Raw genomic sequence first — 5,517 nt, forward strand, 5'->3', positions numbered from 1 at the left:
TGAGGTCTGCGTACGTTTCATGCGCCCTTTTCAGATTTGTACTATTTATATATATCATATTGAAAACTACTTCCTTTTGTTTAATTCATTTTTTCCACTGTAAATAAAAAACTGAAAAGCTTGACATTTACTGTTATTCAATGAGGATAAAAAACGCAGTAAAACATTTTAAGAAGAGGGGGCTAGTCGTATTATCCAAGATCGATACAATAAATACTACTTCTAAATCCTAACAATGGCTTCGCCTCTGATATTTTTTATCCTGCAACTACCCCTTGCATTGACCTAATAAAGGTAACCTAATAAACCAAAGCTTTATCCGGTCACTGCCCTAATATAGCCTCGTGCATGTATTCCGACGTTCCAAAAGCATTGTGACGTCACGTATACTGCAATGTTTACGCCATGGCGTCATAGTTTCAACTGCGGAGATGTGCCTAAATCTGTCGGAATTAGCTTGTTTTGGACGTTCAAATGTAAAATTTTGTTGCAGGATAAACAAAATATATGATAAGTGTCTTGAAATATAAGCGATATTTGGGCTCGGGTCGAAAACGTATTCACGTTTTCTTACCCTCGCCCAAATATCGCTTATATTTCAAGACAGTAACCATGTATTTTATATTTACAGTCAGGTTCCTGATTGTTTTCTACTTTTTACCATTGACTTTTGAGCTTGATTACTGTACGTTATCTTTATACATGAATTTCACATAAGATCACATGCATTGTACTCGGCTATATTAAGGAAGGTCAGAGTTATCATTCCTTGTACACCGTATTGGAAGTTTAATTGTGACGTCATTGAAATTTAACAAGCCACAAAAATTAATTAACGACATGATCATGCGTAAATAAAAACTTGAATTTATTTATTTTTTCGATTATTCATAAAATCTTGTAAAATTGGAATACTTGATAGCGATACAGTCGAGAATAGAAGAAAACCTTTTGTCAATATGACGTCATCAGCCTTGACATGACGCAGCACAAGTGGTCCACAGGAGTAGATTCACTGGTTTAATAATTGCAAGAATGCTTAAATAAATATTATACCATTGCTAATTTTTAGACCTAATCATTAAATCTAAAAGAAAATAATTTATTAAATACAACGTGTATAAAATATGGATTTATCTAGTAGCATTGAAGCTGCAAAGGGATAGGGAATATAGAGAATTTCGCTAAAACGATGAGCGTACTCGTGATTTACATCAAAAGTGCAAGGGCATAGACTATTTTGTTTGAACTGAAATCTGGAATATTTAATGCTCATATAGTGTATATTTTGAAAAGTGCTGGGAGCTGATCCTGGTCTGCATAACATTAATTTTATTTCTAACAGAATTTAAGCGAAGTGGAAATTTTTAGCTGTTATAAGCATTTTCGGCAAAATTTTAAGTACTTCGCAAAAAGCACTGACTAGCTCCCAGCACTTTTTGGGTAGAGGATATAAACCTCTTTTAATGTGTATCAATTATTTTCCGGAAAAACAAGCGTATGCCCTTGCACTATCCACATTTCCTACATTCATCTTAGCAATTCTATTTTTATACAAGTCACGTGACAAACAGCTGATACGTATGATATAACTGGTAATAACTACGGCCCAGTCCTTTCCAATTATTGATAGCCATATCACATTTTCTACAAGTATTCAGTTGCTTTGATAATTTTTTTAAGAAGAAGCAATACATATTAAAACGGTGCAAAGGTCACATTTTCCATATCTGTCCTTAACATAGCTGAGTACATACTTATACACAATTCTCAGTTTTCTTTACCTAGATATTGTTATTATATATACTGAGAATGATTTATTTACTTCTATCTTTCTTATTGTTATCGGGCAAGAAAATCACGAGTTTTAGCGCACTTACGATATTTGTCACACCGTGAAAGGATATCAAATTTGATATCCTTTTACACTGTGACAGAAAATAATTTTTATTCAATGAATAAATTACAATATTTACATTCGCTTAAACTTAAAAGCATTCTTTAAATATTTCACTATTATAAATGTCATAAATATTGCTAGCCATTCAACAGTTGGTCAGTTGCTCGTGGTAAGATCCTCTGTGCGCATTAATAACAATAGTCATGTAAGGCAAACAAAGGTTTGTTAGTGTAGATGATATTACACATTATTTAACCAGCGAAACTGGTTGCTAGTGATGTCTAATTTTCGCCGGAAAATTATGATAAGATTAATTGTTAAATCAACCATCTCTTCTTTAGCCACTTTGGCCAATCTTTTGAATTTAAATCACAATAACAATAAGAGGGGTGTTAATGATAACTGCATCCAGTAATTACGAGGATCGTGGTACATCAAGGTCAGGCAGCATTCGTTGAAGGTTTAAATTTCCCAATTGGTATCTTTACGATTATTCCACCAGGAAATCTCTCACTACTGACACCGTCACGCATAAACGCGGTGCTCCATGCTGATATATCCATTTGTACGGTCAATCTACAATTTTTAACGACGTACGTACGAACAAGTGTAGAAATACGAAGACTTTTCCTAAGATGACTCCATGGCCGTAAGAACCTATGAGCAGGGGATGGGATTATTGGGATATAAAAATATTTGCACATATTATATTCAATAAAGGTTATCATCCAAAGAAAACTAATTTTTTTACTCACAGAGTAAAACATAAAGATGGAAAATCTATCTTTTATTCTCGAAAGAAATGGATTTGGTTTGGTCACACATCCAAGAAACGAAAATTCATTTTATTACGTCATGAATACCACAAAATACCAAATAAGAGACCAATCGTGGAGAAAGATATGTAAAATGAAGAAAGAAATAACCGACTTTGAGATTGAGAATGGTTCTTATTTTCATATTTTTCTTCCTCAATGCATTGACTGCGATGTGACAATTCCACCAGCAGATTGTTTGGCACGGGATTTTAAGCAGTCAGATGCTGAAAAGAGATCTCCATCTCCAAGGGAAATATTTGCAGCTTCAGAATTTTTACAAAGATTTATATGTCTATATCGAATGGACTCGTCAGTGAACAGCATTTACAACTTTAAGGGATTTATTTTTTCACCCATCATGCGAAACTGCTTATCACCAGAACCTATCTGTATCGTTATGAATGAAAGAAAGGACGGGTATCCTGAATTTGCATTCATTGACTTTACAGATCATGAGAAAAAAAATTCTTGTCCAGGTAACCTCCAATAGATATGAGTTCCTCTTTAACCCTTCTTGCTATGGCTTGCAGGAAAACGTTACTGGTTTGTTTAAACGATTTAGTTTGGAGTTATACGGTAGTCAAATGCACGATATACGAACTCTAAATGCAGTTTGCGACCTTGAATTGAAAGAAGACTGTATAGACTTGTTCTATAGATACATAGCTAATCCTTCAGTAGAAGAAATAAAATATTCCGAAAAAGAAACACTTTTAAGAGCTCATGTAGAAAAGATTCAATCAGAGCCCACCAAATTTAAACCTGGGAAGGGAGAATTTTTTGCCTTGTCGTCAGTTTTCAACGTTGACATTTTCATTGGGAAGAAAGACGGAATTGACTGAGAGCTATGTAAGCATATAACAAGCGCTTTTGCCAAATGTTTCCACTCGCCAATTCTTTTAATACTTAAACAAAATGACTCTGCGGACTATAAACCTTTTATCTCAAACAAAGACGAATGTTCCTGTCGACAAAACATACCGTCTATTCCAGGAAAGATTGGAATGCTTGAAAATAAAATTTACGAAAGACCTAGTATGTATATTTTTCATTCTTAATAACAATAATGATTTTTATGTACTTTTTTCTAAAGTCGAACGGAAATAAGATATAATTTTAGAATTGATTAATAACAGTTGTAACTTAATAGCTGGTCCGTCTGTCATCCAAATGAAGCATGTTTAAAACAATACTGAGAAAAGTACGTCATTATCAAATATATATGCACATTATTTGAACTGATTTTGTAAGAATGGAAAATGGTTGAAAATGAAATTTATATTTCTTTAAATTTATTAACATTACTCTCAGTTAAAAAAATCATGCTGTGGAACAGTTGGACGGCATGGATTTCATAAACATCTTGCCCACATTCCAAACAGTAGGACAACGTGGCCAGATAGAACAGATTGCTTTGCACCAAACAAGGCAAAACAAACAGCTTGCTCTAAACTTTTGACAGAAAAACGGCAAATTGATGAAATAAATGGAGGATCTGGAACCCTGAAAAATGCATTGGCGAAAGAATTATTTGAAAATGAAAGTTCTTTTTCAAGGCAAATTATTTTAATAAACATTAATTTAGGAATGGTGTGTACATTACTTTTTAACCTCTTATACTAATCAAAACATCTAACATGCCCCTCCGTTTTTTTCAATAATGTTTATCATTCTACAGTTAAAGTATATCATTGAGGGAGTCAGCGAGATTCCAGCAAGCGCCTCGGGAAATAGACTTGATCTTGGGGAACTGGAATCTTGCTGACTCTCTCAATGATATACTTTAGCTGTTTTATTATACCGATACAAACAAGACATTTGAAAAGTTATATTCAATACTCGCTATTACTACCAGTAAGCTTGTTCTTTTTATTGATTTGGGACAAGATGACTCACAATGCATTTCGATTCATTTATGAATATTCATGAGTTTATTCGGGACATTTCTAAGTCTGTCATAAATTTAAATAAAATGCTAAGTGTTCCGAATAGGTGTGTATGAGTTCACAAAAAAACCGATTTTTTTACGGGAATCAGTCTGTTTTGCAGGGAATCGGTTTATTCACGGTGATTTTCAGGAAATCAGCAAAACATATCGCTTTACTTTTATATAGTGAAAAATCAGTAGAAGCGTAATAATCATAGTTGTGTAGTGACCTATAAGTCTGCGAGCTCAGCTACAGGCCAATACAGGGGCTCGGGAACCACGAGGGATTACTAAGCCAGTATCAGGTTGCAAACTCATTTATTGTTAGATCGTACCAAGTTGTTTCGTACCACACTCCTCTCCCTCATAATTTTTAAGAGATGTACAGTGCGTATTATATTTATGAAATAGTCAGCTGGGCCAGAAAAATCAAGCCACTTTGACTATATGCAAATAAAATATCATCAGAAGGGAATAAAGTTCATTTGGAACACATCCTGGAAGATAGGATCTCCCCTCTTTCTCTTTTGTACCTGTTTTAGGTGGCATCTTTAAAATATTTTTTCTAAAACTCAGACATCTTTTCTCAATCGGGAAAGAAACGCGTTCAATTTTTCCGTTATTTTTGCAAGCTTAAGTACTCGTAATATAGCGTGATTTTCCGCAACAAAGCGTTAACACTCGTGTCTAATGGCGTTTACTCTCATACGTCCGTATGAAATCGTCTCTGAGCGGGAAAATACCGTGTCAGCACGTGAGCAGTAGGGCCATGCAAAGCGTCACAGATAGTGACAGAACGTGAGATATCGCAACGAATCGCCATTCAGCGGGATGTTTGTCCTTTTCAAGATCGATCCCGATGATCACGATAT

The 5,517-nt window shown here is 34.5% G+C and overlaps 1 pseudogene; it reads left to right on the forward strand.

Annotated features, from left to right (window-relative positions):
* The first annotated feature begins 2,663 nt into the window (after positions 1-2,663).
* Positions 2,664-4,274, forward strand: LOC134282272 (uncharacterized; annotated as a pseudogene).
* The last annotated feature ends 1,243 nt before the right edge of the window (positions 4,275-5,517 follow it).

Source organism: Saccostrea cucullata, unplaced genomic scaffold, assembly GCF_032062105.1.
Source record: "Saccostrea cucullata isolate Sc308-1 unplaced genomic scaffold, CSIRO_AGI_Scuc_v1 ctg14567, whole genome shotgun sequence".
NCBI classification, from domain to species: Eukaryota; Metazoa; Mollusca; class Bivalvia; order Ostreida; family Ostreidae; genus Saccostrea; species Saccostrea cuccullata.